A 19,441-nucleotide genomic window follows, 5' to 3' on the forward strand; every position below is an offset into this window, starting at 1 on the left:
AACTCTTATCCCTCATCATTCTATTTCTGAGGCTAAGATCAAAGTAGATCAGCCTTACAGAGCTACAGATGAGTGGCCGCCTTTCAGAGAATATTAATGCCCTCTTGAAGAGCAAAGCTGGGAAGTAGGTGTAATCCCCTAAAGAGTGAGCCCTGGGAGTCTGGTAATGCTGAACAACTGTAGCATACTCGATGGATCAGCTGTTAGGGAGCGCAGCCTCACCGAGGTGGAGCTGCTTCTCCTAGTTTAACAACGCGGCCCAAACCTTCAAGCAATAGTGAGACAAAGGCTTTTTTGGAACCAGAGACTTGTGAATGTAGATTCTGACAGACTGGCACAGAGCAATGTGTTTTATAGCAGGAAAATGTGTGACCAATTTTGTATTTTCTATTGCAAAATGTTCTGGTTTTTCTGCTTCAGACTTGTGATTTGTCCAGTTCTAGATTTTGTGCTTCGCTCCCTCACCTACTTGGGACAGGGTGCTACTGATGAGCAGGTGGGCACAGGGCACAACAGTGTCCCCTTCAACCTCCCACCTCCAGCAGCGATCCCGCCATACCAGGTTTCCTTTTTGCCTTCAGATTGCTTGCAAGCCTTTTAAAGGAGTTACTTTAAACCCTTGTTAAAGCTAAGGGTAAACATGCTAAGTACTAAGACATTCAGTGGGTATCGTTATATGAAAAGAAGAAATGTTATATTCGTTACAGAGGAAAATCTAGTAATAAAAAGTATTACCTGTATTTATAGCCCTTGTAACCTAATTTTTGTGACAAAGCAAAGAAGTAAAACATTCCTTTCTGCCTCCTAGTGACCCCTATAAGAAACCCCCCCATGACTCCCCATGGAGTCATTTAGGATAGTAATTTCACTGAAAATATATGCAGCATTACTTTTCTAGCTCTTCTTAAATGGATATTCCCTACCAAAGGTAAGTCCAAAAGTTGTTAAAGACATTTGGAAAAGCATACTCAAATTAGTCAGCGATTAAAAGAAATAAAAACTTAAAAGACATTTTCTACAACATGAAAGCGTGACAGAACACGGAGCTGTGTTGTTCAAATGTTAAAATTGTACATAAAATACCCCTTCAATATATGCTGCCAGTAAAAACCACGGCAAAGCAGGTCATTAAAATGTCAGACTTGGGGCAGAGTGGAAAAAATGCTGTGTTTAAAAGTAAACATGTAGACCTCCTATAATTATTTCCCCTTAAAGTTAGATGTTCAAAAAATAAAAAATAAAAAGCAAAGAATACTTTCTCCCAAACTTTGCATCAGTAGGATGAAAAGTCTAAATCCAGTCCTAACCCTGTTCCAAAGTGAACCTAGGGAGACTTCTGGGGTCTTTATGCAGTCTCTGGATATAAGCTTCAAGAATTAAAAGTCCTTTTCCTTTATCCAGTTTTTCTAAAATAGGAACAGAGTGGTGTGTTCAAGCCATTAATTTCTGTGTCATTTCTGCTAAGGCTGAATATGGACAACAGCATCGTTAGAAAACTTGGGAGCTCCACATTCAACAGAGACAGGCTTGGAAAGATACTGAAAGGCTTGCACTAAGCATCAGAAAGACTTTCACACTGCTGGTGTGCTGATGTTTGTGTCCAAATGTAGGGTTTTATCACTGCTGTTGACAGCTCAGGTTAGAAAACTGTGCTCAATCCCTTCTCCCCATATGAACTAAAAATGCCCACGGAATCTGGTAGATGATTTGGTTAACTTAAAAGAAGACCCAGTGCTAGTTATGAGGGAGCTGGAAGCCATGCTTAGCTGAATTAATTTATGCAGATAAATCAGAATAGTAAAAAGGAAATCCGTCTGTATCTTCAGATATGAAGTATACTGTTGTACTGAAAATAAAAAGGTTGTATTCTGCTGTCACTTCTCCTATTTCCAGAGCTCTTTGAGTGAGTTACAAAGACTGATGAGTCAGAAGGATATCAATCTCATTCCACTTTTGTTTCCCTCCTACTGGAAAAAATGCATCATGGCGCTGAAGAAAAAAATGTTCCATCCCATTAATTTTGTGTATTTTAAGCAAAGTGCCTGTGTAAGAATCAGTATAATATCTGCACTGTGTCTTTTACGAACTGAATTCCTAAACTGTGTCTGAAAAGTGGCAGTGCCCTAGTAACAATCCTGTCCAGCAGGCACAATTCCACATTAATTGGACAAGAGTACAATTGAACAATGCTGTTGATGCACACAGTGTTATTCCAGATTAACTGTTTTAACAACAAAAAAGTAGAGGGCTTGTAAAACTAAGATAAATTTAATGATTAGAAAATAAAAAGCTTATAACTTGAATTTCTATGCTAAAATCCACCTCTGGGCAGTTTCTAAGACTCCCACTGATGTCCATGCAAGCATACAGGTATCTGATTTTGTCTTGTAACATCTCCATATCTCCATTGCCTAAAACTAACAAATTCCACCACTGAAAGAACAGGCTGTCAGCTTTACAATCAGTGATTAAAACCAACATTCCTTTGCTTTCCATCTGATAAGAGCAGAGCTTAAACAGGCAGAGACAATGGAGAAACACAAAGGAGCACAGAGAGATTCAACATTTATTTAACTATTCATTTTTGTTTAAACTAGTTTCTGCAATGCAAATATTTTGAAGATAGAAAAGGAGGCTGTAATCATTGCTTAAAACGTATTATAATCAGATCGTGGAAGAATATTCATCTTCATACTTTTGCTTTTTTTTCTTCCTAGTTTTCAGCATAGGATAATCAAATGTGTCAGAAGAAAACAGAGAACTGGACTAAGTTTGAGCTCCCTCAGCAGAAAAACAAAGACTTGCATCTTTCAGACAGCTGTGGTTCAACAACTGCTAATGTCAGATATATTCTGATCAATATTTCCTCATTATAGACGGTCAGTATTTTTCATTCACCAGCCTACAATTGCAACTCTATTACAAAAACAAGAGCAGACAGCATACGTATTGTTTGCCAGCTCTATGGGTTTCATTCTGTGATAAAACAGAATAATACTTAAACAATAATAAAAAGATTAAACCTGATCAGGCATAAATCCTGCAAGTAGAAAGTCACCTTTTTTATTTTGGAACAAGTTCTGAGTCAAAAAGGTGGTCATTTTGATTCAGTAATAGGAGCCTAAAGCCAGACTTAATGTGTCAGCAAACCATGGCTTGTGATCTATGGCTTTAATGAGGCCAGCACACCATGTACCTGGAGAGCTGCTACTTAATGAAATTGGAGGTTTGAACCCCATTTCTTTTCCTGTTATCTACAAATATCCGGGATGATGATTTTGGTTCAGTAAGATTTGCTAGTCTTATGATACCTCTGGTAGTTCCCTTAAAAAAATTCAAAAGTGTTGTTTGTACTTTTGTTCTTTATGCACAGTTACCTGCCAGCGATAATGACAATATCAGAGCTGGGAAACAGGTTTCATTTTGGGTTCTCCAACCGAGATTAAAAAAAAAAGGAAGAACTTTCTAAGAAGGTGCTAGTCTACTTGCAGTTTATTGTGAGAATGTCAAAAGCTGGTTCCTCACTGACTTGTACGACTTCCGTTACACTCTTCCTTGCTAGAACCAGAAGCCAATTCTCCATTTCCAAACTAAGGAAATACAGTATGAAAATACATTCATTCCTTATTTCTTCAATTTCAAGATCTTCAAGGACTTATCCTAAATAGTCTGAATTCCTGTGCCATATTCCAAGGAAATCCTTTAGAAAGATGCTGTTCATTTTATTGCTAAGGACTCTAAGGAAACATATGTTCAGACCTGAAATAATCTGCAACAATTTAAGATAACAAAGCACTTAAGCGACTGTGTTTCTTTCAATTTTCTTCACTTTGAATTTCCTTGTCTGTTCTGTTTGTCCTCTGCTCTCTCTTACCACTGTGCAAACACACCAGTATTCCCACCACCTTCCTCCATTCCCCGTATTCGCATTCCCCATTCTCAGTCTCGTCTTCTGGAATGTTGCTCCCATTCAAGGCCCAAAAAAACCGTGGCATGAACTATTCTTACTGACTTGCTTGCCTTTAGCCCTTAGATCCCATTCTGGTCAACTCGAAGAAGACAGTGGGACTATTTGTTTAATTGACATAGATGCAAAGTGGCATTGCCACTGGATCTAGGAATCCCATTTGACTTGCCAACACTTATTTATTTTCCCAGTGTTAGCCCCATACTGTAGAAGAGCGGACTTTCCTACTGCCATGTCATACAGCAGTTCATCACCTTAAAACAACGCTTAAGTAAAATAAATAAATAAGTAAATAAAGTTGTTGCATAGAAAAGCAATGGAGGACACCTGTGCTCAGCCTTTTAACCCAGAACAGTAACTCCAGAGCAGTTTGCCCATCCATAGCCACAAGCACTCTGGTTGATTTACCGCAATTACAGAAAGGGGAAGATAAGGGATAATTCGACTGAACTGGTCAGCCAGCAGAAACAGGGGAGTTTCGAGCTTCTACCGATGGATGGTGATAAACCTTCCAGTCAAAAGAGCTGCTTACAGATGTAATGCCTGGCATTACAAAAGGTGTCTCGAAAACAAAAACCCTGATTGCCTTAAGCATTTCAGAAAATGTGCACGTGATCACTTTTGCCAGAGGACACATGACGTTCTATCTCTACCATCAGTGACATGAACTGCTCGTAGAAACATCTTTAATTGGCACGGCTGTATCAGGAAAAGTGGGCTACAGCACCTTCCCTTTCCCTTCTGTGTTAACTCAGTCATTGTCCCTCTTTGCTGAAACAACAGATGTTGCCACGCAGTTCTTTGTCCTGCAAACTGCTCGACAACTTTAAGTGCTATGCTGAGGTTTAGACCTATAAATACCTTCCTCTTGTTTCTTGCCCTCAGAAGAAGACTTTATAAGAAATAGAATGATCTGATTTACCTTAATTTGTACTATCAGTACGATACTGAAGTTTGTGAGCATTTTGAGGCTACAGTTAGAAATCCAGCAGCTTTCCTGCATGAGCTATCATCACAATCTGATCGCCTAAGCAGTCCAGTTAAAAAATAACCCAGAAGAACAAGAAAAAAAAACATCTTTCTGTCAGATTAGTTTGAGTCCAGTTCTCTGTGCCTGTGCAAATGCTTCTGTTGGAACAAGGCAAGAGGAGCAGCAGGGGCCGAAGCTGCTGCAGAAATGTAAGAGTAGCCACATTCCTTGATATTTGAGCAGACGGACAGCCTGACTTTAAGTAAAATGTTTTTAGCCGGATTCAAACATTTATTTTTACCATCAATTTTTTTCACATTCAGAATAGAACTGACCCACGGAAATGGTGTTTTTTCCGGTGGATCTGTTCACACAATGCTTTATGTTGGAAGTTCATTTCTCTCTTAGTCATGTTTTGGGTTTTTCTTTAGCAGATGTTTACAATTACTCCTTAAAATGTTTCCATTTTCAGCGATCATTGAATGTGAATGAGGTGACATTTTTAAAAATAATTGTAGCTTTTTCTGGCCAGGAACCATGTTGTTAGATTCAAATAGTCTTTGTCTTTTAAACTGTGGTAAAGGTCTCATATCTTTGTAACAGCAGCATCTGCACCAGTCTGCCTATCTTTATTTTTTTTCTTTGCCTAAGTCAGAGTGCTATTTGTCATTATCTGAATATATCTTGTATCTGGGAATCAGATGTGTACGCCTTTTTATTTAACCTTAAATACACGTACTTGGGAATCGCTTGGAGGACTGTGGAACAAATGGTATTAGAGCAGCTCTTTTCTGAAAAGTGAAAGTTTCTTTGCTTTTCTTTCAATCACTTTTTTCATTTGTTTTTATTGACCACGATTTAGATCAAAGTTCTCACAAATACTGGCCACGTTGCCAACACCTGCAATTACGTTGCAACATTTGTAATGCTTCAGACTAGCTTCAAGTCCCATCCTAGGAGTCATGTGAATTTTTGAGAGCTCAGATGTTTCTTCTTTTTCTGTTCAGAGAACTATAGCTCCAGTTGCAGAAGGAAATGTTAAAATGCCCTACTTTAACCATGGAGGACCAAAAAAAGGGTCACATCTATATTTTAAAAGATTGTTTTTTAAATAAAAGTCTCGTGACTTTCAGAGCGCTGACTCATGATTTCTGCGTGCTTGACATCAGCAATACCACAACTGAGAGAAAATCTTTGTGAAAGATTCCTTTCTAGTTCTCTTGAGACAAAGGAATCCTCCAGGAAAAAAAACAGAGAAACAACTGTTTCTTATTCATGATAGTTCTCAGTTAAAAACAAGCTGAAAAACTACTTTAAAGTGAACAATATCTGCCAAACCATTCATGCCTGCTTTCTGCACCATTAAGACTGAAAAAAAAAAAAAAAAAAAAAAGGTAAAAACACTTTTTTCTCTTCTTTGTCAGGATGTTGTTCAATTCTGTAAGTATGAAAATTAAATCTCTAGTATAATTTCATATTTTTCAACAAACAGCTTTTAATATGACAGATCCATCCCTCCTTCCTGTCGAGCAAGAAGTCTGGCACTAGAGACACACAATGACTTTTTCATTAATGATTATAATTTATTTTTAATAATACTGTGACTTCTTTTTTTTTTTAGCTTTCATAGAAGAAATGTAACATTTTTATGATTATGTTCCTCCTGCTTAATTAAAATATGCTTCCTTTAATAGGAATAAAGTACTCCAGGGGAAACAAGGGAAATTCACTGGAAGAAAAACAAACAAGCCAGAGTCTTTTACTATTGAATGAGAACTTTTTCCCATAAATTAATGGACTTTTGTTGAAGCACACCTAAGGATGATCCATGCCCTCAAGCTTCTGCTCCTTGAAAACAATTAGAAATATTCACAATTCCTGATAATACAGGAGATAATCAATAGCTATCCATGACATTGCTGACAACACTAATAGGGGGAATATAGTAATATATCACACTACAAGCAAAAACTTGATTCTGGAACTAGCTCGTTTAGTAATCAAAACTAGAATCCTTTATCAGGCAAAACTTCCGATTAATTCCAAATAGTTTTTTTGCATTAAAACTCCAGGATAAATGGCTTGTGGGTGGGATAAAAATGATCGGTATGCGCCTGTATTAGAATAAACACTTTTGGCAGAAAGTCTTTCAGAGGCAAATCAGGTCAAAGGATGATTTACAAAACTGTCATTGTCATATGGCATTAATTTGATAGCTCATTTCAATTGACATCTGTGAGAAACAGTTGGACGTGCCGCTTTCCTTCCATTAACCAGACTTTCTAATTAATTATACAAAGCTGAAAACAAACAAAATTAGACTGAAAAGTAAAACTATACTCAAGTGAAGGCATACCTTACCCTGAAAAACTCACATTATAGCTACATCCAAATCTGCATTTTGTTACAACTCACCTTTGAATAGTTGTTTTTTATTAATGTGGGAGGAATCATGAAAAAAGAAAATTGGAATCATCATTCATCAAGTGCTGCTCAGCATATAGTATGAAACCTTCCTCTGCATACACCATGGATAACTCCTTTTTTTCCATCCATTAGTTTTACAAACATAAGCAAAACCACTACTACTACTTATAAATACTCCTCGTATTTCTAATATCATTAGTACCTCAGAGGTACTATTACTTCCTCACCAACAGTCTTTCAGAAGAGGCATTGATTTTAGAGAAAATTCCAGTATCTTGCTCACAAAGTTGCATCTTCTTTATTGTAGACTACAGAATATGTTATTTGACCTATGCTATACCAACCCTGTAACTGATCATACAACTCATGCTGCGTCTCTAAACATAGTAAACATAAAACCCATTTAAGAATCCCAGAGCACTGCATCATAACAGTTCCTTAACAATGCTATCTTGTATTTGTAGTATTTTTTTTGTGAAATTCGATATCACATTTTCATTCTCAGTAGAATTACATCTGAATAGAAAATATTCTTTTTTTTTTGTCTCATCACATTGCAAGGCATTAGTACAAAACGAGCTTCAAATATAATAAAACAAAATAAATAAATTGGTGTTTTTTAAGAGATGCATATAAATGAGATGATGTTGCGTTACTTGATCAAGATGAAGAAAATAAATTCCTTATGACAGTGTCTAGATGTGACTTGCTTATGTGAGACCTTTTTGGGGTTATTCTGCTCCAAAATCAAAATCCTATTATTCTTCCTAATAAAAATAGAGCCTTCAAAGCTGCTGCTTTGGTCGGATAAGGCATCACTCAATTAATGTACAACTCAGAGAGCAAAGAAATTATTTCTGCTAATACACTGCTTCGTTAAAAAATATAAAATTACTCACATGTTTAGTATTGTTTCTGGAAAGGGACTCTGTGCCTGAAATCAGGATAATCCTGGAAAAAAAGAAAGTAATATGAGTTCTTGGCTATATAGATTGTTGTTGCAGATACGGGGTGGTGTAGACTGAAAGGACTATTTGTTGACTGTTTCTTTCTGACATAGTGTATGAATCTCATTCTGAGGTGGTCTGCTGGTTGCCTGCAGTGCAAGAGAAGAAATCGTTTCCCTTTTGATGTATAATTTGGCTTCTGGTTTTTGTTTTGCTTTCCTCAGAGCATTGAAGACTGACTACGACTGGAGCTGGTAGAGGATGTCAGACTTTATGTAATTGCTTGCAGTGTCTAGCTGGGGTGTCTTCCTCATGTTAACCCAGCCTTCAGATGTTAGGTTAATTAAGCATGTCCCCATCCCAGATCAGTATGAAATATTAGAATATTATTATTATTTTTATTTTTATTATCTCAGAAGGCTTGAATTAGCTAGAATAGTTTAAGAATTTTGCCTCTCAAACGGTACGTGAGTCTGAGAGCAAAAAGGTTATGAGCCCATTTACAAAGACAAGTAAAAAAAAGGTCTTTTTGTCTCCTCATAAGTACCACATACAGAGCTATGTGTTGTTATGCCTTTAAGTGAAATCTGTGCAAAGTTCCAAAGACTCTATCATACTTAAATATTGCATGTTATTAGAAGTCCTGTACTTGTAATACGAAGGTGCTGACCAAGTATTCTCTAAATAAAAAGTCTCTGCAACAATGCATACATGTTGAATTATGATGACTTATAAGAGGAGTAGCTCCATTACTCCATGAATGAAAACAACATTTTTCAACTTTTTCCACAGATAAACCTGTTTATCTAAATATCATGCTTCTTGTTCTCTGCATCAGACATTGCTTCTGGAGCAACACGGGAATGGAGAGAAAAAAGAATATTGTTAAGCAGTTGAACCAGCCTTTTCCTGGCTGTCACATGTCAGAGCAAGGAGTTTCTGTATTGCCCAATGATTAACCAACTGGCCAGCAAGCATGATGACTTCTGCAGCTCCTTCATTAAAATCTGAATAAGAGAAATGCGTGTGGTTGTATTTGAGCACACCTTGTATTCAATTCTCTCTAGCCATAAACAGACCTATGACATTCCCTCTTTGGACAGATATCCCAAAGACCCAGATTTTGGACTCAAATCTGCATCTCTCTTTCACAACACATATTACATTTAACTGTGAAAGATCCTGTTTAAATTAAATAATTAATTGAATTAGACAATAAAAGGAACCTGAATGTGTTTTCGGTAGGAACACATTATCCATACATACCTAAAAAGGATACAATGGCTGTACACATAGGTACCCTTTCACAGACTATTTTGCATTATTGACAACACATGCTGAAATATAGCCCCTCAGAAAGGAAATGGAAATATTTCAAATGTGTGCAGGTATTTGTGCTAATAGCAGAAAACACAAGTGTATGGGATTTCCTTGGCTTAATTTTGTTAGCTGGCAACTAATGTAACTACACAGATTCTCCATCATGACTTACATTACCATCTGGTCTGGCAAACAGATTGAAGCACAAGTTTATCTTACAACTTATACAGAGGCTTGTTGTCTGTAACACAATAAACAGCCATTTGGAGATACAGATAGCAAACCATGTCAAACCTCTAGTTTTGATTCAATCCAAGTCATATATCACTGAAATTACTGGGACTCAAAACAAGATTATATTGACAAATCCCTGCCCATCTACTTTATTAGCATTCTTTTACTAGGGATTTAGTAAGCAGCTCCTACCAACAGACACTTGCATTGAATTCAGCTACAAGGCGCTTTGGTCTCACAGTATAAACAAACAGCTTGCCGACAAGCTGGTATTTCACAGATGATTCTCTCATGTTCTCAAGAAACATTTGTGATAAAATCTCAACAGAAATATTGGCAGATCAGAGCAAAGTCAGTGAATGAGCAAGGAACTGTTAACATGTTAGTCAGCACTAATGCTTCAGAAGTCCAGATATGCCTTTCATCTACCATTAGAAGGACTAAAAGAAAGATTCTATTAATTGAGTAATAAAATGTTATTACAGAGCTTAATTAAGAAACTATTTTCATGCTTCTAAAAAATGGATACTGACTGAAAAGCTTGAGCAAAGAAGCATCTACGTAAGAATGATGCAAATTAGTCTCTACTTTCTTTATAGCTCTTTCCATATATTTGACAGATTAGAAAGAAAAAAAGGTCAGGATAAGTAGTAAGTACATTTGACAGCTCTGAGACACTCCAAAAGCTTATCTTTTGAAAACTGATGGCAATCTCTTGTGCTAATTCAGGTTTCCTGTTTTGTTCCAATGTTAGCATATCCAAAGAAGGCCCTGTGGCCCAAACTCTATCACTGCAGAATGCTCCCCTTCAGTATCTTCCTAAGAGTTATTTTGTGCTAACAAGTTATGCCCTTTTTCCACTATGCAGGCAGCCCAGCCCTTGAGGACAAAAGTCAACAAAGTGGAAAAGATGTGACACTACTTCTGCTCGAAGAGCTTGTGATGTGCTTTTTAGTGCTACCTTTAGGGGAGAGGGAGGTCTACAGAAGCCACCACTATGGTTAAAAGTGTACTACAGCCTCCAGTGTGGTTCAGTTCGCTTCTGGTCAGTTGGATTGGAACGGGTGAAAACAATGCAAAGGCATTATACCTCCTATTTCCTTCTTGCTCCCTTTGAGCATCGTATTAGAATGTCAAATCAGTGCAGCTCTCGAACTCCCTGAAACTGGAATCACTACTGGCTTTCTGTACAGGGTCAGAAGAAAACTCACCACTTCTTTACTGCCACATGCAATCCCATGGAAACGCCTCTTCTCATCAAACACACATTTCATTTTATGCTCATCTCTCTTTATATTCCAGGTCACAAAAAAGTATTGGAACTAGACACAATTGAACACATCTGTGTGAGTTTGTTTAGGATTTTGGTTTGTTTATCTTCATTTTCTCAGCGCAAATGTGGCAATTAACAAGGCTGGTTCATGTACCTGTCTTTGTGAGACCCTATAGTCAGGATGCCTGTTTGGCAGTTATTTTGACAGCATGTTTCCACAGACTAAGTTAAAATCCTCTTAAAACTGCTTAAGATTTTTATCTGAGAGGACTCGATTTTGTCAGGGACTTGTGTTTTCCCATGTATGGCCATCAATTAATATGAAATAAACTAAATATATATATTTTTTGTTTACTTCAGGTGGCCAACAGCCATATGAAGAACAGTGTCTGCAAGGCTCTGCCAGACACTACTTCATGTAACTTTCATGACTGCATTTACTCCTAATTGATTCTGCAGTACTGTGCCCCCTATGGAGTGTTTTAAATCAATGTCAACCATAAAGCGATACTAAACTGTACAAGATTCCTTTTTGGTTGCAGTCGAAGATAACTTATTCACGGGGACGTGAGAAAAACTAAGTATATGAACGGAAACGTGGCCAAAACTCTCAGAACTCTTATTTCATAGCTTGGAGAATAGCAGGCATCAGAGCGTGGATCTTACCCATTTTCAATCATGAAGAGTACAACAGAGCCTTTTCCCTTCACTTACTTTTCCCCCATTCCTTTATTAGTTGGATACTGCATTGATTTGATTATTACATAACAGCTTCAGAAAACAGTGGAAGAGAGGTTCTTCCAAAACCTGCAGTTCAGGCTTTCACCCAGTACTTCCATACTACCGAACATGCTCACTGTTAGCAAAGACATACATAATTCTTACCACAATGTACAGGTCTTCTCAACCCACAAGTCCCAGCATACACATTACTAGCAGCTTCAGAAAGAAACTGCTTCAGAAGAGTTATTAGTCAGTAACTTCATTTCATTTTTCAATTCAGAACCTCATGGAAATTAAACAAGGGTATAGGTTGGTATGGTAGACATGAGAAATCATAAAGGTCAACATGAAATAAAGATTATTAAATATGAATACCATTAATATTTATGACTGGTAAATAAAGGTAAAAGATTACAGTGAAACACAACTTAAATAAGTACACAGAGAGCAAATCAATTTTCTCTTTTATGGATTAGATTTTACACTTTTAGATTTTTTTTTTTTCCTTTTTCCTTTTATTCTTTCCAGTCAGATGATTAGTTTTACAATTCACCCAAATCTGGCATTTTTCTCTCATAGAAATGTTTGGAGTTCCCCACATTAAGCACAGGACACATGATTACACTAGCATACAACAGTTTGCCTCTAAGAACAAGGCAGACAGTCAAGAGCTTGGAGCTAACCTATTCCTCATGTGAAACCAGAGTTCAACATGAACCTCATGGAAGACACTGTGTTCACCTGAATTCAGTGTCAACTGTAGCGTCTTTAAAAATCTCCATCCTGTATTTCACAGTACACCTCCAAGCGCTTGGAGCTTTTACCACTATCTTCTTGGAAGGGCAAATGCCACTTATCAGACAACCTATGAGGAAAAGTTAATGCAAGCACAGTATTTGGCTCTGCAAGGGATGATGCATAGGGGCCTGCTGTGCGTACAGCCAGAAAATCACACTGTGTTTGCAAAAATAACCAGCTACATTTTGAACCAAAGCAAATTCTTTTCTATCCTGACTTAAAACACAACATAACTTTATAACTTCTTTTCTTTCCCTCAACAGCAAAAGGTTTTGTAAACTACTCAAAAGAATGATACCAAGTTTGGCCCTAACCCAGCAAAGCACATGTTTAACCTTCTGCATGTCACTAGTTTCTGAAATCAATGGGACTCCTTGCAGCCTGAGAGTAAATCATGTGCTTCAGTGCTTTCCCACAATAGGACCTTTACAATTGTTTTCTTCTGTACAGATAATACTAGGAACCCTCACTGAGTCTCAATGGCTTTCACATATGATGAAGAATCTCTGCTCTAGGTAGGAGGAAACCTTGCTAAACACCTCTTTTTACATCTTTATAGCCTTGTGTCCCATTTCTTTGTCAACCTGAGACCAGAATTTAAACCGTGTTAGATGCATAGATTAGTTATAAACAGAGGGAGCTAAATGCAAGTACAAAAGGGAGGCCTTCCCTAGCAAGGGGGAGAGACTATGTCACAGGTACATAAATTATATGTGTAACAAATACAGTGGCTGACTTAGCTCTAATGCTAAAAACAAAATAAAAACAAAATAATAAAAAAACGTGTTTCTTTTCCTAAAGGAAGACTGGTATATTTGCAAGACTGCCTCTAAAAAGACTGTTTGGAGTACAGAACGACATAAATGAAAACTATACTCAATGGGTTTTCTGCTCTGCAAAACATAAACGTACAACAAAGACAAGCGCAGAGATGTGGCGCTGCTGCCAGCTGGGAGCAGGGTGTGGGCTGCCTGCAGGACTGGTTCCTGCACTGTGCCTTGGAATCCCACAAGTGCCCAGAGATTCCTGCAAACTTCACAAAATAATTTTGCATACTCTCTCTGCAGGACAGTAAATTGATTGAAACTTAGAGAGACTCAATCTAAAACGTGCCAATTTGTATGGACCTTTTGAACGAGGAACAAAAATAACATGGGTGGTTTTTTTTTCTCTCATCCTGATAGATTTAACAAAAACAAAAATCATCCCATACCTCATAGCAGACTTGACAGAGCTATGCAGTAAGAAAGCATAGGCAAATTTCTGAGCAGCATTGGCTGAATTTATACCCATGCTCTTGTTTTTCAGTTGCACCTGCAGTCACATATTAGTTACTACAATGCTCTATCATGCTGTGCTTAACACTTACCCCAGGTGGAAGCTCTGACCCCTCATTGCCTACAATATCATAGCACAGGTGGCAAAATGTAAATCAGTAATGATGATGAACTTAATTAACCTGAGTCTAGGATCAGGGCTTCCACTTCTTTAGCATGGCATAAATACCTCCTGTACATTTGCTACTGGGAAGTAGGTTGCTCTACTGCCAGGCTGGGGAAGGATTGGTGAACCAAACGTTGCCTGATGCTGATGAAAGGAAACCAGTGTTTGGGCTCCTTTTCCTGGCCAGTGTTTGATATGTCAGCCTTGCTCGGCATCCTTTCTCAGACACCAACTTTAGACATTTGTACACATGAACTTCTCTATCCACGTATTTTTTCTTTAAAAAAAAAAAAAAAAAAAGCAGAGAGAGGCTATGAGTTCATACCGAAAGGTAAAAAGCTGATTCCAAGGACCCAGATGTACCTCTGAGTTCAGTGATGTATTTCAGCCTTGTGCATCTGACATGCAGTAAAATATCAGCATCTACAGTACCAGATACTAATTAGAAAAAGAAATGTGTTAGATGTCAGGCCTCAAGAAAGCAAACTTAACATTCTGACAGCAGCTGGAGAGTGATAGCCATAATCAAGCATTGTCCCTGCTTAGATCTGTGCCAAACAACCTCACTTACTTCCAGCTAATTCTCCATCAGAGCCGATCTTTCTTTACGATTCCAAAGAAACATGTTGTCAGTTCCCACCTGCTGGCATTGCTAGAAATAAAACCACAGTTGATCGGATGCAATAGGTCAGCAGAATCGTGCATTGAGCTGTTGTTTGTGCTTCCAAGCTGTGTTACAGGGGATTCACTAACGTTTATTAACCCTTTCTCAAGTCACGGGTTTTGTTATGCTCTTATAAAGCAGTAAGATTTCAAGGATGAAAACACGGGAATTCGGGAATTTCAAAGGAAGCAAAATTTGGGCTTGCTGCCAGGCTAAAAGTTCGATATCGTTTGAAAAACAGAATATATGAGAGAAGAAAGAAAATGCAGATGTCAGCCTAGTGACACAGAGTAATCTATTTGCTCAGTGCTTGTATTTTCCTACCAATTTTGTATTTTTCAAAAAGGACAATAAAAGAATTGTGCTCACTGCTAATTAATGACAAGCTGGTAAAAGCATCTATCCATTGTTCCATTTATTTCTTCATTTCCAGCAGTTAACAGCCCCATTCTGAAATGAATCAATGTCGTTTACACAATGCTGTCACCCCTATTGTTTCTTTATCATCCTTGCATTTTCATAAATCGGAGGTGTTAATCCCTTAATGGCTTCTCTCAGAGCTCTAAAATGTATGCAAAATGGTAATCCATCCCCTAAACAATTCACATTTACACAGGCACCCTCTTAAATATGTTTACTATCGAAATGAATCCTTTGTTTGGATCTAACCCTATCTGTTTGTTTTCTAAACACTGAATCATAGCAGGTATGCAGAATCTCATTTTAATTTGTGACTATCAAGTAACCACGTCCTTTTAGAGATGTGGTTATTTGTCTTCAGAGGTGAACGATTTTTTTCCCTTTCTCATTACAGTCACATTATGTACATATGAAATTGAGTACATGTCTGTCAGGTTTTGAAGGAAAATCAAGAGCTTGATCCAAAGACTGCTAATGTAAGGGAAAGCCACGCACTGACTGCCCTTTGCGGTCTGTGGTTTTGCCTAAGCTAAAAGCATGATAACCTCTCACAAAGACTGGAAAGGAAAACTGTGAAATTTATCCATAACATTTTAAAACTAGCAGACCCAGCTTGCTTATAAATTCAACACCTCGGCACTCAGAAGTACAGTTACACCTGTGATTAAATCTTTGCAAGACCAAGACAGGAAAGTTTCTGGGACAAACCACGCCTTATGCTAGTGCAGGAATCCACTCCGAGCCTGCAGCACTGATCTTTTGTGGTCAGACCAACAGAAATGTTTTTGTTTTCTAACCACATTTCCTAAGTTTTAAAAGTAAATTCCACACAGCATAGTGTATTCATCTCTCCTAAATAATGTACTTTTTTCTTTCATTACAGTTTTTAAAAGGTTGTGATGGATTCTAGTGCTTCACATTCACTTCCCGAGCCTGATTTGAAGTTTCACTTCATTGATATCATATCGCTTTAGGCCAGAATGAATTGCATTGGAACAACTTTCTAGGAATTACAGGAGACAAACATAAGATAATTTTGCTTTTCCAGAATCAAAATGCTTCTTCTTAAGTAAGATTTCAAACATACTCTATTCTGTTCCATGGAAGGTGCAGCTTGATGAGATATTATGCTGGCATTATAATCAGGCTAAGAATGAAAAAAACCTGTGAAACTGAAATGTCTGACAAATAGGCAGACAGGCATTTCAATAACTTAGAAAATGAATAAGAGCATTGCTGGTAATAAAAGCAGCAGTATGAATAAAAAGCAAAACCAAAACAATACTTAAACATCACTTGTGTAGTTCTGTTTAATTCACTTTTGTTTCAAGTCGTCGCAGAATGTGTATTGCTTAGAAGTGACACTGAAGTTCTCCAACAATGTATAATTGTGTGATCTATGCTGCTTAAAGGATGGATCCTTGGAGTACTGACACACAGAGAGAAGATCAAGGCTTGGCAGTGACCGTAACATGCTGCTACACAGCAGGCAAACATTGGAGCTGAGCAGCTGCACCAAGGCGGGTTGTGCTGCCTTTTCCCTTTATGCTCTTGTTTTGACCTGTGTTAATCACCCATTGTTCTAGGTGAGAGAGCCAAATGAAAGGACAGGGTGATCGCACAGAGCTCCCTTGCATCTACAGGAAACAGGTCACTTCAAATTCCACTTCTCTAGGAGGTGATAAGCAAGACTAGAAGTATACCTGGAGAAGTGTATCATTTTGATTAGGCACAACCGCCAGCAGTTAAATTTAACTAAGGCAAAACGAAAATACTTAACAGTCTTCCCATAGGTTCAGCATCTGCCAGCAGTAAACACCGGAGAACGCAGCAATTCTCCCTTTGCCATGAACATACAGTGGCAGTTTTCAGGGGCAGACTTTGGCACAACAGGACAATGAACAGAGATAAACGGGAACAAAACAATTATCTCGAACACTTCTCCACTTGCTGTCTCGGGGTTATCTTCAGCACATTCATAACTTACATACTGCCAAATCTAATGGCTGTTTCATAAGCGTGTATAACAATGTAGTTTAGCCCTGTAAAACTTTCAGCCTGTCATATATGCTGGGATCTTTCACTTACTTGGTTATACAACCAAGTGAATTGCCTATCAAATCAAAAGTAGCAAGTTTTGTGAATTTCATGAGAATGACCGTTCTCGTCAGATTTCAAGCCAAATTTCCTTCAGCATTGAGGTTTGACAAGCTTTGCTTGTGGATTGAAAGCATCACATACTGTGAGCCACACAGCTCTTGAGGGTTTGCCAGGCATTCCTGGGGGCTGGAGGACTCACTTTGGCCCACGAGCCCCTGAGTCATGTGTCCTGAGTTAAATTAGTGGTTGCACTTTTCACTGAAGCTTATGGGGATGGAATGGGATGGAATGGGATGGGATGGGGTAGAACAGAATCTTAACAGGTACCAAGTAGTCCCTCTGCTTGGTGTGGAATGACCTTTCCTTGATTCAGATGGAAGAATAAAGGGTTGATATCATATCAGTGTCTGGGTGAATTTCTGTTGATGGGAGGATTTCTGAGTACATCACTGGGACATTCACAGAATCACAGATCACAGAATCACAGAATCACCCGGGTTGGAAGGGACCCCAACAGGATGTGATCTGAAAACAGAAATCAGCAGTTCTCCAAAGACAAGTAATGCAATTATTTCAAAGATAAAAGTGTTACTGATAAATTGGAAGTGTCTCTCTCCAATTATAGGTGGAAATGAAGTAGTTGTTTGGGCATAAAACTGCTCTTGCATACTGCAATTTTTGAGGCTTGAAGCAATACGACATATCGTATATTTGTGATACACTGTCCTGGGATGAATGGATAGATGTGCTTTGTGGTGTGAGGACTGGACATTTTTTGATTAAAGCAAGATCAGACAAATTATAAGTGCATTAATAAAAAAGGAGAAAAAGCACTTGCAGTATTTTCAGTTTACAGAAAGTGATAATATGGCTTGATGTATCTCCTCTCCTCATTTGCCCGAAGAATCCCTAAGTATCCCACAGTACATGTTTTTCAAATGTAGCACCTGAGAATTTCATCCTTGAATAAGCTTAAACTGTGAGGCCCAGCAAGGTATTCCAAGTCTGGATTTTAAAAATCTAATTCTGCTGCAAACTCAACTACTCTGATTGTTTTGATTTAATCAAAACTGGCTGTTAAATCTCTAATTCTAATGTCTTTTCAATCTTTGCTCAAAGTGACACATATGTACTGTGACTGTGCATTATGAAGTTAACAACTTGTTATTCGGCCTATCAGTTGTTGAATATTCAGCCCGCTGTTAGAATTGTTCAAAATGTAAAACTAGTTCTGCCTTTATCACTCCTGTCTCTCAATTCATTCTTAGAGAACACAGTTTTTCCAGAAATCAATTAAGAAAAATACAGAGATGTTGTATTTTTAACTTCTAAGGCTGAAGGCTTCCAGACTCTCTTTGTAGATGAAGGATGGAGAATAAAATTTACACCTTATTTTCTAGTGATAACCCAATACAGAAATATACCTATTTTTAAAGACTCAACAACTTAATGTAGAATAAAATGATGCATAAATTATTTTAAAGTAAATACAGGAGATACCAATCAATTTTTTTCTTACAAAAAATGCTTTTCTATGAAAACTGGAAGACTAAGTCCTACATATATTAGTTTATATTTTGGTTGATTTTTTAGTAGTGATGAAATTCATGGTATATTTAGGCTTCAGTTTAATTAGATGAAATAATTTTAGTTGGTGAACACTATTGAGGCCTTAAAAAAATACTTATAAAACAAGCCAATTGAGGTTGACATTCAAAGGAATCTTTAATAAATGAACACATACAGTTCATAAAAAATGCTAAAATTTTCAACTAAAGCTATCAAATATGAAATTACAGCATTGTAATTACAGCCATCTTAACAGTTTTGCGGAAATGTATGTAAAACCTCACCAACGTTACATCCAACCATCTATATGCATATGTAGTGGTCAGCCTGAGTTGGAACTTTGTCAGCTGATTATTTCTGTAATCAAACACCTCTCTGATTACACAAAGCATCACTTGAATATTACTGAATGCAATTAAAGAGAGACTATTTATTATATTGTTCTTAGCTACCAGCACTGTTGGAAACTTTAAAAATCATTCTTGTTCATATTTGTATTTCTTTTTGTTTATCACTGAGAGCAGCTGTTACACATGGAGAAAGTCAGCACTTCTATACTGTCTGTGTAACACTCCCTTTGTTTAGC

Source organism: Lagopus muta, chromosome 12 (genome assembly GCF_023343835.1).
Source record: "Lagopus muta isolate bLagMut1 chromosome 12, bLagMut1 primary, whole genome shotgun sequence".
In the NCBI taxonomy this organism is placed as follows: Eukaryota; Metazoa; Chordata; class Aves; order Galliformes; family Phasianidae; genus Lagopus; species Lagopus muta.